This window comes from Erythrolamprus reginae, chromosome 1 (assembly GCF_031021105.1).
Source record: "Erythrolamprus reginae isolate rEryReg1 chromosome 1, rEryReg1.hap1, whole genome shotgun sequence".
NCBI lineage: Eukaryota > Metazoa > Chordata > Lepidosauria > Squamata > Dipsadidae > Erythrolamprus > Erythrolamprus reginae.
In genome coordinates, this window is record NC_091950.1 from 242,154,616 (window position 1) to 242,171,513 (window position 16,898).

Below are 16,898 nucleotides of genomic sequence, written 5' to 3' on the forward strand. Positions count from 1 at the left end.
GTGACATCAAGTTGACCACACGCACCCAGTCACATGGCAACCTAGTCATGCCCATCCAACTGGTCATTAGGCAGATTATATTAGTGGTCTGCTGAATTTAAAATTATGAAGTTAGTGTTCCCTGAAGTCCGAAAGGTTGGTGACCATTGGTCTAGCAACCCATGAGATTACTGAAAAGTCCCCATGAAAAACAGAATGTCTAATCTCATTGTTCAGTCTTAACCACAATGTCCAATTACTACACTGAGAAACTGAAAGCGGTTCAGTGAATCTATTACCAGGCTGCCTCCAGCTTCATTTTTTTTAAAAAAAAGATACATAATGTTGGCTCCCAAGAGCTGTGAGTCATGCAGAAAGTCACCTCATTTTCATTAGGACTAATTGAAGAAGATATCAGTGAAAGTCATCTAATGCAGCTATTCAAGGAATATATCAGTCTCCAGGCTTTTCTCTAATATAGTGGTATTCTTGAGGAGCCAAGCAGAGTTTCCTATTCAAATGTGTTTCCTTAATAGGAGGTATCTGGTAGGGTAAATTATCACAGCTCACTGCTCTTATAAATACTACTCACAGGTTTCAGGTACCTTGGAGGACAAAAATGCTTACCTTCCAGTGAAATAAATCTGGAAGCATATCAGCCTTGCTAGATAGACGATGGCAAACATGAACGGTAAAGTAGGAGAATCTTTATACTAACTCAGGCTACATCATTGCTTCTTGTGCCCAATGACAGGGAAGTGTAACAAGGCAGGATTCTTCCAACAATGAGATATGTCAGTACCACAGAAAATAGTTCAAAAGGTAATTTTCTTCCTTCAAAGATGAATTATAGGTGGTCCTCAAGTTATGCCAACAATTGAGGCCAAAACTTGCTAAGCAAGACAGTTGTTAACTGGGTTTTGCTCCATTTTACGACTTTTCTTGCCACAGGAAGTGAATCTGGCTTCTCCATTAACTTTACTTATCAGAAGGTCACAAAAGGTGATCACATGACCCAGGGACATTGCAATTAATATCATAAATAGGAGTCAATTGTCAAACATCTGAATTATGATCATGTGACCATGAAGATGTTGCAATGGGTGTAAGCATGAAAAAACGATCATAAGTAACTTTTCTCAGTAGTAACTTCATTGTAACTTCAAACAATTACTCTTGTAAATTGAGAACTACCAGTAATATTTTGAATAAGGTCATTCGAAGACTCTTGCAACATTTGGATGGCAATAAAAATATTTAGATATCAATATTTAGATACAGTACTGTATATTTAAATATAAATTTCAATGGTAAATAGTAAAGAACTTCCAGTATGATTTTGAACATTGATGTAGAAATATCAGGTGGAAAATTTAGACCCCTTCCCGTTGTCTTCATAATTGTAAAACCACTGATCAAATATTTGAAATAACTATTGTATTATTTAAAATAAAAAGACAGTTCCTATTTCAAGACAAAAAGTGAGGAGGTCATTTTGTAAATACTGTTAATAGTCAGAGTGATCTTGTAAGGGAAATGGGTGGCATAAAAATCTAACAAATAAACAAATGAATAAATGATATGCATAGTACAGTTTAAAATGCTGTAATATTTTCTCAATTGTTCAATATTTGCACAAGCAGCAATTAAAATGGTTTGCTGCACAAGATAAAACAAGAATATGGGAACAAAGTTGAAAGGCAGCTGAAGGAAGTATACTCACCCACCCACGCCTCTGTGTAATGCTTTTATGGTATTCTACACAATGGTTTACAACATTTACTTTATTGGGCAATCCTATCGTAATAATAGTAGTATCAGGGTTGCCATGAGTTTTTATTTTCAATAAAAAAGCAACTGATGCATCATTGACAGAGCCATGAGTGAAGGAAGCAACAATGCATATGTGCAAGAGAGAGAGATTTTCTAAGAGAATAGCAGAGCACAGGGTTTCAACTCAATAGCAGAGTACCACTGACTCAACAATATTTCTCAATAAACATGCAAAGCTGCAATATACGGGCACTGGTTTGTTAGGGATGATTTTATTTTTTTCCTAGTATTATAAAGATGGAATTCACAAAGTAGTCGCATGAGTATCAAAATCATAAACAGCCCTTCTCACAGTAGATCTTAACTTTTATTTTTTAAAAGGACTCACGATGCTATTGACATAAGACTATAATTTGACTGCCGCCAAAGTTTTCATAGTTTTAGCCAATTTGACAAGTAAACCAGAAACACATTATGCAATTATGATCTTACACAAATTGATTTTAGAAAGTCATTACACAACCTAAAACCATCTTTATCTGTTGGACCAGATGGACTATGTGCATACTTCTTAAAAAAGCTCTCCTCCACCTTGGCTGAACCTCTGAGCATAATTTTTAATAAATCTTTCAGTACTAGCTCCCTACCCACACTATGGTCACTTGCCACAGTCATTCCTATCTTCAAAAAAGGAGATCCAAGCAATGTTGAAAATTACAGACCTATCTCTTTGTGTTGTGTCAGCTGCAAAGTTATGGAATCAATCATAAACCAATCCATTACACTCTACCTTGAAGCTAATAACCTACTTTCCAATAAACAATTTGGTTTCAGAAAAAAATTATCCTGTAATCTACAACTCTTACACTGTAAAAACATTTGGACCACTCAACTTGACCAAGGTAATGCAATTGATGCGATCTATATCGACTTTTGCAAAGCCTTTGACTCAGTTGTCCACGACAAACTTCTTCTGAAATTCAAATCCTTTGGCATCTCTGGACTACTACACAATTGGTTAACAGCATTCTTATCTAACAGACAACAAGTGGTCAAAATAGGAAGTGCCACTTCTCTTCCTGCTCCTGTTAACAGTGGTGTCCCTCGAGGTAGTGTTTTAGGACCAACACTATTCATACTATACATAAAGGACCTTTGCGACTGCATCACTCGCAATTGCGTTCTCTTTGCAGATGATGTCAAACTATTTAATAACACCGACAATACTGCTACCCTTCAAAAAGACCTTGACCACATAGCAGAATGGTCTAAAACCGGGCAACTTCAAATCTCCACCACTAAATGCTCTGTCTTACACATTGGTAAAAAGAATCAGAATACTAAATATAAACTTGGAGGAATTGAACTTATTGATAACCCTCAATCTGTCAAAGACCTTGGAGTACTCATATCCAATGACCTAAGTCCTAGAGCCTACTATAACAACATTGCCAAAAAGGCTTTAAAAGTTGTTAACCTAATCCTTCGCAGCTTCTTCTCTGGTAATTTTGAACTGCTAACAAGAGCTTACAAAACATTTGTCAGACCAATCCTACAATACAGCTCACCTGTATGGAACCCACATTGCATATCTGACATCAATACAATTGAGAGAGTCCAGAAATATTTCACAAGAAGAGTCCTTCACTCCTCTTCTCACAAAAAAATACCTTACTCCACCAGACTTGAAATTCTTGGTTTAGACAACTTACAATTCCGTCGTCTCGGTTCCGACTTAATTATAGTTCATAAAATCATATACCAAAATGTCCTACCTGTTAATGACTACTTCACCTTCAACCGCAACAACACACAAGCATGAAGTCGATTTAAACTAAATGTCAACCGCTCCAAACTTGACTGCAAAAAATACGACTTCAGCAACAGAGTAATCAACCCCTGGAATGCACTACCTGATTCTGTGGTTTCTACTCCTAATCCCAAAACCTTTAGCCTTAGACTATCTACAATTGACCTCTCCCCCTTTCTAAGAGGTCTGTAAGGGGCGTGCATAAGCGCACCATTGAGCCTATCGTTTCTGTCCTATTGTCTTCTTTTGTTACTTTTTATCATTACTTATCTAATGTTTTATTTGTACAAATTACCACTCAATAATTGTTTGACAAAACAAACAAACAAACAAACAAATAAATAATCATTACATATGTAAGACATTCCATAAAGACACTAACTGTATGCGCAAAAAGGAAGGACACTTCGATTCCTACCATGGAAGAATGGTTGCAGAAGTTGATGGAGCTGGCTGAACTGACTACTCTGATTAAAGAAAAGAACATAAGTACTGTTGTTTCCACAGGGAAACCGCTTCTGAACTTTGTGCTTGAGGTGGAAAAGAAATTCTGACTTTGGGATTTATAGATTAGACTGATAGATCTTTATAGAAATGACTTGTTCATACTATTATAGAAAAGCAAAAAGCTGTGATTTGTTGTTAACAAAGAGAGAGAGTAACAGAGAGTAGGAAGTCAACAGAGTAGGAAGTCAATGCTTCACTTCCCCCTCCCTGCTCTTCTATTTACTTTTATATTTTATAATACTCTAACTTAATAAAAAACATTTAAAAAACACACTAGTTGTGAGGTTAAATATCATGAAGGGCAGCTAAGCCACTGCAAATATGAATGATAAGAAAATCTTTGGGTTATTTGATATTAAAACAGAGAATGCCTGTTCACAATGTATCATATGAGCTAACCTCCACCTGAAACTCATAATCTATCAAGAACTGTGTTTACCCGTTTAACCATTAGATTACAGAGCAGTCAGTTATTTAAGTTGTTGTAAAGCCAACCTTTGAAATACATTTTAAACAGATCTTATGCAGTAAGCGACAGGTGAAAATCTCAGGAAGTAAACTGTAGACTATTTAATCACAGCAGTAAAAAAGGGTAGCCTTTGCTGTAAGTACCATGCAAGAAAAAGTTATTTTGAAGGGGAAAAAAATCCCCACTGTGCAAATCTATTTAATGGAGTCCACACTGATTAGTCGGTAGTGTAGATTGTTTCTCATTAACAAGTATGGGAGAAACCATGGATTGTGTCTTGAATGTTACACTTTCTTTTTGTTGAATTATCTGGGAGGCCTAGAAGGACTGACAAGGAAAGATGGTGGAGAGTGACAAATTTTGTGTGATCCTATTAGTGACATTACGTTTAACTAGCGAATGGCTGGTTACTATTAAACAGAAATGATGAGATGTTTAAAGTATGCTCCATCAACACTGAAGAACACTGAACAGCTTTGTTTTTCTTAGAGCATCCCTCAAAAAAAGGTGAATCACTGATATGAAGTAAAGTAAATGAGAGCTAGCAGTCTTCCAGCTATTCCCTACTGAAGCAAAATGTTAATTCTGAAGTACCGTATATACTCGAGTATAAGCCGACCCGAGTATAAGCCGAGGCACCAATTTTTGCCACAAAAACTGGGAAAACGTATTGACCCGAGTATAAGCCGAGGTTAGAAAATGCAGTGGCTACTGGTAACTTATAAAAATGGAAAACAATAAAATTACATTAATTGAGACATGTTTTAGAATATTTATTTTAAAGAAAACCAGTAAACTAGCTCTGTAAATTTAAAAGAGGGTAAACAAATTAACAATATTAACAATAAATTAAAAAGTAAAAAAAGTAGCTCGATCAGGAACAAAGCTAAAACCTAAGAGTTAAAATCCTTCAAAACTGGATTCCTTCTCATCATTAATTGGATTTACATTATTGTTCTGTTTTTATATATGCTGTGAGCCACCCTGAGTCCTTGGAGAGGGATTGCATACAAATCCAATTAAATAAATAAACAAACAAACAAACAAACAAATAAGTGTATCCAAAGAAGAGCTTCAGCATTAGCTGCTGTGAGGTTATCAGCATAGAAAACCAAATAGATAGATAGATAGATAGATAGATATAGATAGAAAGATAGACAGACAGACAGACAGAAAAATAGATAGATAGATAGATAGATAGATAGAAATAGATAGATAGATAGATAGATAGATATAGATAGAAAGATAGATAGACAGACAGACAGAAAAATAGATAGATAGATAGAAATAGATAGATAGATAGATAGATATAGATAGAAAGATAGATAGACAGACAGACAGACAGATAGAAAAATAGATAGATAGATAGATAGATAGATAGATAGAAATAGATACAGATAGATAGATAGATAGATAGATAGAAAGAAAAATAGTTAGATAGAAAAATAGATAGATAGAAATAGATACAGATAGATAGATAGATGATAGATAGATAGATAGATAGATAGATAGACAGATAGATAGACAGATAGACAGACAGATAGAAAAATAGATAGATAGATAGATAGATAGAAAGAAATAGATACAGATAGATAGATAGATAGAAAAATAGATAGATAGAAAAATAGATAGATAGAAAGATAGACAGATAGAAAAAGAATTCCTGTCTAGCTCTGCCTCATAACACATTATTAGATCATATCCAAGCAAGGACAGCAACTACCACAAAATACCATTTTTTAAACAGTTTAAATCCTTTCAAAGGAGGGGGAGGAGAATCTGACAGCAGGGGGCCTTTTTAATCCGACTCACCATTGCAAATGGCTGCCTTCTTTGCTTGAGTTAGGGAGAGGAACTACGGCGTGCCAGAGGGGACAAAAGCTGGTGCCTCCTCGCTCTGGCTCAAGCAATGGCGCCCTCGTGTGGTGACTTTGTCAATGACCCGAATATAAGCCGAGGCTGTGTTTTTCAGCCCATTTTTGGGGCTAAAAAACTCGGCTTATACTCGAGTATATACGGTATGTAATAATTCTCTCCCCCCCCCAGATAATATTACCAAATAAGACTGAGCAATTTGAGTTTCAATTCCCATTATCTATCTATCTATCTATCTATCTATCTATCTATCTATCTATCTATCTATCTATCTATCTATCTATCCATCCATCCATCCATCCATCCACCCACCCACCCACCCATCCACCCACCCACCCACCCACAAACCCACCCACCTACCTGGCACCTCCAACATCTTTCTTTGATGTTTTCAACATAACCATTTCCACTCTATCCTAAAGTCTGGAAAACTGAACACCTACACAAGAATTTCCACAACTTTTAAATTCAGTGGAATGTGATAAAGTAAAAATAAATGATACCATTGTTTGTTATCATTACTCATACATAAATGTCTTTGCCTAGGAAGCTGCTTTACAGCACCAGCACTCCTGTATCTGTCTGCCTTGATTCACACATTGCCAATTAATTATCCTCTATTTCTTTTCCAAGGTGTTAAATAAAATCCCACCCCTTGCTTAAATTAATTTTCACTCCATGAAAATTTAAGTACCTATTATTTCAACAGTATGGCAATTAATAGAAAGCTTAAAAGGGATTACAGTGATCCCTCGATTTTCGCGATCTCGTTCTTCGCGAAACGCTATATCGCGATTTTTTGCACCCGATGACGTCACTCTCTTCCTCATCTTTCTTTCTCTCTCTCTTTCTCTATCTTGCTTCTTCCTCTCTCACACTCTCTTCCTCCCTCTCTCATCTCTTTCTTTCTTTCCTTCTCTCTCTTTCTCTATCTCTCCCCCTCTTGCTGGCGGGCGGCGGGCGGCGGGCGGGCGGGCGAGCGGGGGCATCAGCGAGGAAGACCCAGGGAAGGTTCCTTCAGCCGCCCAGCAGCTGATCTGCTCGGCAGCACGGTAGCAGCGAGGAGCCGAATCGGGGTTTCCCCTTTGCGTGGGCGGCGGGGAAACCCCGATCTTCGTCTGCTCGCTGCTGCTGCGGCCGCCCAGCAGCTGATCTGCTCGGCAGCGCGGTAGCAGCGAGGAGCCGAATCGGGGTTTCCCCTTTGCGTGGGCGGCGGGGAAACCCCGATCTTCGTCTGCTCGCTGCTGCTGCGCTACCGAGCAGATCAGCTGCTGGGCGGCCGCAGCAGCAGCAAGCAGACGAAGATCGGGGTTTCCCCGCCGCCCACGCAAAGGGGAAACCCCGATCTTCGTCTGCTCGCTGCTGCTGCGCTACCGAGCAGATCAGCTGCTGGGCGGCGGAAGGAACCTTCCCTGGGTCTTCCCCGCCACCCACGCAAACTCCACCATCTGCGCATGCGCGGCCATGAAAAAAAGGGTGCGCATGCGCAGATGGTGTTTTTCTTCCGCAACCCTACATCGCGAAAAATCGATTATCGCAAGGGGTCTTGGAACGGAACCCTCGTGATAATTGAGGGATCACTGTATATCAAAGTAGATACTATCAAGAAAAATTTTAAAATAACAATGATTGAATATATTGAAGACAATGTTCACTTAATCATAGGTCTCTCATAATTATTTTTGGAGGGGTAGAACTGGGGATAGTATATGAAGAATTTTTATAGTTGCGCAGTTCTTGTTGGTAATTATAATCTATTGAACATGAATATTTATACAACAGATTTCATTAAATCATAAACTCATAAATAATACTATAGGGTCCTAAGAAAGACATTAAAATCATGCAGTACTTCAATATCATTGACAAAAAATATTTTAATTACACCAAACTAGATAACCACTGTGTTTGAATTAAATTGTTACATTCTTAAATTGTTACATTCAATGAGATTTATTCCCAAACAAATATTCAAGCCGGATAGAAGACTTTAGGAGACTTGTAGTCTAAAATTTGCCACAATAGGAAGGCTGGGGTAAAGAACTACAGTTTAATGTTTTGCAACCTAAAGAATGATGATTTTACAGTGTGTTTGCCAGCTATCTCTGGCAAAAAGTCATTATTTATCACTGACATAATCTGTGTATGTCTGTCTTTTGAATTTTTTAACTATATCAAATAAGCAAGATTTATTGTGCCAATAGAGTTCCTTAACTGCTGATAAGTTAATAAATTGGACTATCCAAGAAAGTAAAGAACACACCTTAATATAGTAAGGGTTCCAATCACAGGAAATGACAGGAACGTTTAATATTTTCTAAAACAATTCAAGTAACACTTCAATACTGTGAAGTACAAAATACTGGCCTAAGGAATATATGATGCCACCTTGAAAGTTAACCAACCTGGGCAAAATTGCACAGCTGATTTTAATGCTTAAAGAGCTATGTGAGGGAAAGGCAAACTTTTTCTTTTTTGATAATCATAATTTTTATTTTTTTTCTTTCTTTTTTGTGTAACTGCAATATATTGGCAGCTGGGGGTGTTATAACATACGTTGAAAAGTATTTGTCTTATAAAAATATAATAAACAATGGAACGGAATTCTGTTCCAGCCCCAGATGAATGTGGAGGAACATATAAAGATGAACAGAGTAACTCCACCCTCTCAATTCAACTTAGTGAATTAGATGAATACATTCCTGCACGTAGCAAAATAGGGCAAGGAAAACCTTTCGGGAGCTGGCCAGCTCTTCCTCTTTCACAGGCAAACCTGGAATAGAACATCTGAGCAGGGTTATGTGATAACTTTAAAAGAGACAAACAGATTGATGTAATGATATGTAGGTGTATGTATGAAGAACCTGAGGAATCTGAGCTTACTTGGGAGATCATCTTGCTCCTATCCTATCAACCCATCTCAACCAATCAGGCAGAAAAGGTAAGATACGGACCCGTCGGTTAAAGAATTCTCTGTCGTTGCTCCAGCTCCACCTCTTATTATTTATTTATTGTTTATTATTGATTAGATTTGTATGCTGCCCTTCTCCTTAGACTCTTCCCCTAGAGGTTTTGTGGGCCACATTCTCTGGTCAGAAGAAAGATCTAGCTCTGCCAATTTGTGTGGGGCTCAGAGGGGTCGATGCAACTCCACGATGGTTAGTGCTTTGAAGGTGTTCCCATTGCCCTTTTATTTTCAACTTATTTTATTCATGTTTTTACTTGATCCCCATTTTACACACTTGGCAGGTACTGTGGTTTTTATATCTAAATTTGAGAAATAAATAAATAAATGTGAGCCAAGGTTGCCAATTAAGATTAAACTAAGGAACACTGGATTACTTTTATATCTTTCGTATCCCCCTATATTTTGAGCCGTATTTTGCTATAGTATCAATATGCTGCAGGGATCTTCCTCAGTATGCATTTTGGTTTTTAATTGGCTGCATCCAATTACACACCCACAGCCCTATCCTGAGAGACCCTAAGCTCATTTCTGTGGTTAATGCTAAAATGCATCATGGTAGATTTAATTCTAGCTGCCCTCACTCCAGCAATAGAGAAAAAAAGAAAAGAAAGCAATAATCCCAAAAGATGTTCAAGAATTGAAACTTTTAATATGCAGAACATATTACATGGGAGTGAAGGGCTACCAAAATTTTTACTACCATACTGTGGGTGTGGTTTTGTGCAGGATGCCCTGCATTTTCTTTTAACATCTTTCAGTGCAAATTGGGTGCTCTGGAGTGGAAGGTCCATTTTCGCTACCCCACTACGTTCCCCCCCCCATCTGGGCAGTAGCCCACTCCTGTTATATGACATCAAATAGATTAGCTGGGCCAAAACCAACGTTGTAAAGTTAATACATACACTGGATGGTGTTGCCTTTGTTGGCGGAAAGGAAGCATAATACTGATGGACTAAAATAATTTATTTTTTCTTTCATGCATTTTTTAAAGTAAAACCACATATGCAGAAGGCACTTGTTGGCAGTTAGTCAATCTTCCATACTCCACACCATATGTTTCCATCTTGAATTTTTACAGTTCTCATATAAGCATGTTAAAATACAATCTGCCCAAGCAAAAACACTTATGTCTCATAAACGATCTCTTACACAATTAGATCCAAAATATGACTACATGTAAGACAGGGTTTTAGCTTTTCAGAGCGTAATCTGTCAAACATGACAATATGTGCTTGCAATGAATTATGTCACATCTCCCAGTATTGAATTTATGATGGCTGCTGTTTAGATATCTTTGACAACACTCTGAAGAATGCAATGGCCCAACAAAGGAAACTATGCACTGCCACATACACCTGGCTCTTGCTTTTAACCTCTTTTGCTCATCTATGTGCTGTTCTTTGAGTTTAATTAATAACCTTCCCTGGATGCATTTATATAAAGGACAACTATATCAAGCTAACCATTATACACAATGTTGCCATCAGATGGAATATAACAATCAATGAAGTTTTAAATCCATATGGTTTGCAATTAAATGCTGAAGTTATTTAGTCATTCCTGAAATCTCACATGCAAATCATAATTATCTCCCCAAATATTAATGTTGTAATGCATTTTTATGGTTCAAGTGATTCAATTAGTGTTTTTTAAAATTACACTATTCCAGTCAAATCAATTTTATGGCATAGGCACTGATGACTAGAGATAATGCATTACATAACACTGTTTTTTTAAAAAAAAGCAATAACAGAATGGCTGAAATAGCCAAAAAGGCTTAATTTTAAAAGTCACAAATTATCCTTCCTAAAGGCTACCAAAATTGAAACAAGTCTGCCTATAATTTATTGATAATGTTTGTTTTCCTCTTATATGTTAAAATTGGGTTCATTCCTTCGAATAAGTACAGTTCCATACTTGATGATTATATAGTAGGGTGTGTGTGTGTGTATGCTTTAAAAATGCACTTTTTTCTCTTGGGAATTATATAAAGGATATGAAAGAAGTCAGCAAATCCAATTAGTTCCCTCATTTGCTCCTCAAGCAAAATGTAGAAAATCCTTCTGATTACTGTGGGTGCGATTTGCATAGCTATAAACATTTATAGAATGCTAATTTTCTGCATTCAACTGTTAAAATTTCAAAATTCTTGTTCATCAAACAAGACAAGAGCAAAGATATCAAAATAACAAGGCTCTCTAATTACAATTTCATCTTTGATATCCCTAAAATTGGAAGCGATATTCATTTATTTTGGGTATGTCAAACTATGTGCAGTCCTACATGGAATGAATGATGATTAACCAGACATACTGTAATTTATATTTCCTCCTCCAAGACTTGATGTGGGCAGATGCTGATTAGCTTGCAGTGACATATGTAGATGGCTTTGCACTTCAAAATTCTTCCAAGTAAGTTGCTTATGAATTATCCTAAATAAGTCTTACAAACAGGGTTAGAAGAATTCCTGAAGATGATTCAGGCCTCACAAATGGCTACAGAGCTGGAACCACTGTAATTAATAAGACTGGCATTTTTAAATTAATAATGCTGATTTCAATGATTCATAGTGGGTATGTATGAGAAAGCTCACTAAAGGCTGATTTAGGCTCTAGATTCTATGTTCAGTGTAATTTTGAATATGGGCTGCTGAAGGCTGCTGTCCCTTCATGTCAGGGGTGAGCTTCTCCAGGTTTGGACCAGACCGCTTGAACCATTAGTGACCTACTGGTGATGTAAAAATGGCACCACCGATCCAGTTCGGGTGGTGCCGGTGCATGGACACTGCCATCTTTAAAAAAAAAAAAAAAAATTGGCTGAATTTTACATCTTTGGATGGCTTCTCTTCTTTCTCTGCTTCAAAAAGAGCTCTCCTTCCCACCCCCAGGCTAATACTCACCTTTATTTCTTAACCTGAAGCACAGCTGATCAGCAGTTCAGCAGTTGGGCTGAATCCCCCTACGGAGCATGCGTGGAAGTGATATTTCACGTGAGGACGCATGCGTGAAACTTGCGATGTAAACTGGTGGCAACCAGTAAGTGAAACCCAACCCTGCTTCACATGCTTTCCTTGAAATCTGTGTAAGCATGTTGCCAAAAGATCCTGGATCAGAGGGAGCCTTAAGTCTAAACATTATCAAAAAACTGTTTGAAAAATATAGCCAATGTAAAACTTGTTGGGACGACTTTCTCCTAACACAAGCACCTTTTGTTAATTTGAAAACTGAACTTGCTTCCTTCTTCTAACGGGCAGTTTCAAACTTTTTCAGGCCATAAAACTCCCAATATAAAACTTCTTGGAATTCCAGATCAAAAAGGAAAACTATAGTTGACAATAAAACATATTGTGTGTGTGTTAATCTCCGCCCATCCATAATAAAAGGACCAATTAGGAACCCCTGGCAGATAGAAATCCTTGCTCTGACCACTCAAAGCTTTTCATCTGGTCTTGTTTTGGAGAAGGGGATAGAGGCAGTGTTAGGGCAGGCAGGATGTAAAACATGGCAGCTGTGGCCCCCCACTCACTTCCCACAGAGAATAATATGTGGCCAAAGCATTTTCCTAAGTCAGTGATGGCTAACCTATGGCACATGTGCCACAGGTGGCATGCCGAGCCATATCCGAGGGCACACGAGATGTTGCCCTATGTCCTACGTCCTTCCGGTCAACGACTACTTCAGCTTCAACCGCAACAACACAAGAGCACTCAACAGATTCAAACTTAATATTAACTGCTCCAAACTTGACTGTAAAAAATACGACTTTAACAATCGAGTTGTCGAAGCGTGGAACTCATTACCAGACTCAATAGTGTCAACTCCCAACCCCCAACATTTCTCCCTTAGACTCTCCACAATTGACCTCTCCAGGTTCCTAAGAGGCCAGTAAGGGGCGTATATAAGTGCACTGATGTGCCTATCGTCCCCTGTCCAATTGTCTTCCCTTCCCTTATCTATCTATCTATCTATCTATCTATCTATCTATCTATCTATCTATCTATCTATCTATCTATCTATCTATCTATCTATCTATCTGTATACATATATATATACATATATCATATATATTCTCTCCTTATCTCTTATATCATATATATTCTCTTTTTCCTTCTATCTTTATATGTATTACTTAATGCCTACTCTCTTCCATATGTATTGTATATTGGACAAAGAAATAATAATAATAATAATAATAATAATAATAATAATAATAATAATAATAATAATGTCAGCTCCAGGGTGCAAACATGCGCTGGCCAGCTGATTTTCAGCCTTTTATTGGCCATTTTTGCTCTCCCCAGGCTTCAGGAAAGTTCGGAAACAAACTTCCGGTTGGCCCATTGGGCTGTTTTTCATTCTCCCCAGTCTTCAGGAAGCTTTCCTGAACCCTAGGGATGCAGAAACCAGCCAATGGGCCTAGTGGAAGCCTGGAGACCTCAGTGAGGCACCCAAGCCAAAAAAAGTTCACCATCACTGTCCTAAGTAAAGATTAGGGTCATCATGTTCACCTTTCTGGCTGTACCTTACAGAAATTCTCATGGACACAGTTTTTAGCATTTGTTTCTCATGAAACCTCATGAAATTCATATACTAGAGCTTTAGAGCTCCATGGAACAACAGTGGGGGGAAAACCGTGCATTAGTCTAATTTTTTGCTTCATTCTCTGCCTCCTCCTGATTCCTGATTTACTTAAAGTAAAGGGCACACAAGGGAGATGTAGTAACATGTCATGGTTTATAGGGATGGTGCTGCCTAGGGAACAATCAGATGGAGGGTAGAGAGGAAGCCTGCAGCTGCATAATAACAGGAAAGAAACTCAGAAAGGATCTCCTTAGGCTATAAAAACAGACAAGAGATTTGTACTTTCAGACTTGTATGATTCTATTAATATAATCTGACAATAAAGCTGAATTACGGTAGTTTATCTGTTTACGTTTCGTGTTTGGCCTACCTGGGAAGGTTGACACTACATTTCCCTAGGCTACAATTAAAACAGTGGGAGAAGCAGCAGATTCACAGACCAATAATACATTTCCTTGTCCCATATGAAGTACTTGGCTGCTAAACTATTTCCAAAAACAGCTTAGTTTTCTTTGGAGGGAGTCAGGTGGAATCCAGGAAATATTTTGAAACAGTAGGTTAAAGTACCCAGCAAGAACTTGGGGATAATAGTAGCATAATTGGATTATTATAATTGGGAGTTTCTATTACGAGTGGATTTCTGTCAAATCTAAGGATATATAAAATCTAAGGGTCACTAAAAATATTCTCCCAAGAATTTTTTTCCAAACCAACATTATTGTAACAGTACATTTATTCTTTCCCATCAATTCTTTATCTTTAAGTATGTAGTCTCTTGCCAACTCTAGCCAGGTCCTATATGTAAGTTGTTAGCATTCTATTTAACTTTTGTTAAGAACTGAGAAAAGTTAAGTAGTTAGCAGTGTGAAATAAAATGATTGCTGCCCACTGTCATAAGGAATGCAAAGTATCACAATTTAATGTATAAAGAATATCACTTTTATAAGGGTGGGTGGGTGCTTGCTGATGCGGGTGGATTGCAGCATTTTCTTATTTTCTTAGGTACGCAGTAGAACAGAGGTATCACACTCAATTTCATTGAGGGTCACATCAGGGTTGTTTGACCTTGGGAGGGGGGGAAGGGAGAAGGGGGCAGGGGTGTGTGTGGTTAGCTTGACATCACTTATGTCAGAGGAACCTATGGTAGCCTGGACAGGGCTAGGGGGATCTTCCTGCCAGTGAAAACAGAACTTGGGAGGGCCGTGTGCTGTTCTTCTGGGCTCCGTTTTCAGCCACGACGGCCTCCTGCAACCCTCTGCCAATGAAAATGGAGCCTGGTGGGAGGCCTTGAGTTTGATGCCCCTGCATTAGAAGGCTGTTTGAAGGAGATTGTATTTGGCTCCTTGTTGTTCTATTTTATATCTTGAATTACTAGAACAAAATTCTATAATGCTTGGATGGTTACGCATTTCTTTTTAATAATAATACTTTGAACTTAAATTTGAAATGTGTCCTCCTGTTTTTAAGAATATCTGATGTTTGGGGTTGAGAAGACACACAGTGCCATTCTATGCATGTCAGATCATAAGAAATCACTGAAATTCAGGCCATTGCTTTGAAGAATCAGTGACACAATCGGGGGAAAAGCCATTCCAAAACAACTTGTTTTCTTTGAGTCTATTTTATACAAATGCACACGGAGACACATTTTAATTACCATTTCTTCCTAAATGCAAAGGTTTTAATTGAATACACTGTATTCAATTGGGCTCAATTTGACAGCTAAGATTTGCTTTAAGGGTTATGTCCTACAACCAATATGACATGACTAGATTGGTCTCCTTGTCTCTTTCCCCCCCAGCATCCATCACATGCCATCCACAGTTCAGAAATACACGAGACACTTGAGCAGAGAGAAGGAATCTGTTCCATTCTGCAAATCGTTTTGTCACTTGATGGATGTCATTGCATGTGTCTCCAAGCCAATCAATAAACATAATTAAATCAGGAAAGAAGGATAGTAAAATATTTAATAGCTTGCTTATCCAAAAGTATCTTTTATATATTTATGTGCAGAGTTGTCAAATATATATGGTGTTTGTAGCGCTCCTGTATCACAAGCCAATCTGGGAGATCTTGGTTTGTCAGGAGACATCCATATACTGTACATCACATAGAAAACGAAGAACCTTTTTTTAAAAAGCAGAATTGATTAGATAAAATACCAGGAGTTCATGCAGCTCCCATTCCCCCCCCCCCGCTGAGATCAACTGTACTTTTCCAAAGCTTATCAAATTCATTGTGACCCAAAGGGAAAATACTCAAGTAAATGGCTAGAACATAAGGGCTATCTTGCTTTATTTTTAATAAATCTGTAAGTAGAACCAGATCCTGTTTAATTTTTGTCTTACCCCCTTCCATTATGTTTTGGAGGTTGATCTCTGACATGCTACACTGAGACAGGGTTGGCAGGTCTGGGCTGCAAAATACTACTCTTTCTATATCCCTTAGCTGCCTTCTGCTGGTTGCTAGGATTTTTTCAACCCAAATATAGCGACTTTTATTTGAAATCCATGTATCTCAGCACAATTACATTTGGTTCAATTTCTTTAGGCTTTAGATATTATATCCTTCCTTCCTTCCTTCCTTCCCTCCCTCCCTCCCCTTCACTGAGCATATGCACGAAAGAAAAATTACTAGTGTGTCCAATCACACTTGGGGAATAAAGAATTCTATTCTGTTCCGTTCTGTTTCTCCCCTCCCCTCCTTCCCTGCCACAAACAAAACACTCTTTATAGACCATATGCACAAAACCAATCATAACCTGCATACTTATAACTTTATAGATCCAATAAATTGGTGTTAATACGCTCCCAGTCAGCACCAATAAGCATTTGAGCTGTTGAATTTTGGAACAGTTTCACTTTCTGAGTAGCCTATAAGGGTATTTCCATGTAAAGCACAATATGATATTCAAGTTGAAGGATGATGAAGGCA

The 16,898-nt window shown here is 37.9% G+C and overlaps 1 protein-coding gene across 6 annotated transcripts in view; it reads right to left on the bottom strand.

Annotated features, from left to right (window-relative positions):
* Nucleotides 1-16,898, bottom strand: part of PLCB1 (phospholipase C beta 1) — a 535,828-nt gene that overhangs the window by 4,602 nt on the left and 514,328 nt on the right. The window contains exon 33 of one of the 6 annotated variants that reach the window (XM_070732671.1): nt 16,024-16,090. The exons of the other annotated variants lie outside the window; for them this stretch is intronic. The gene's annotated coding sequence lies outside the window, so the exon portion shown is untranslated. Of the gene's footprint in view, nt 1-16,023; nt 16,091-16,898 lie in introns of those variants that run through there. 6 annotated transcript variants of the gene reach the window in all.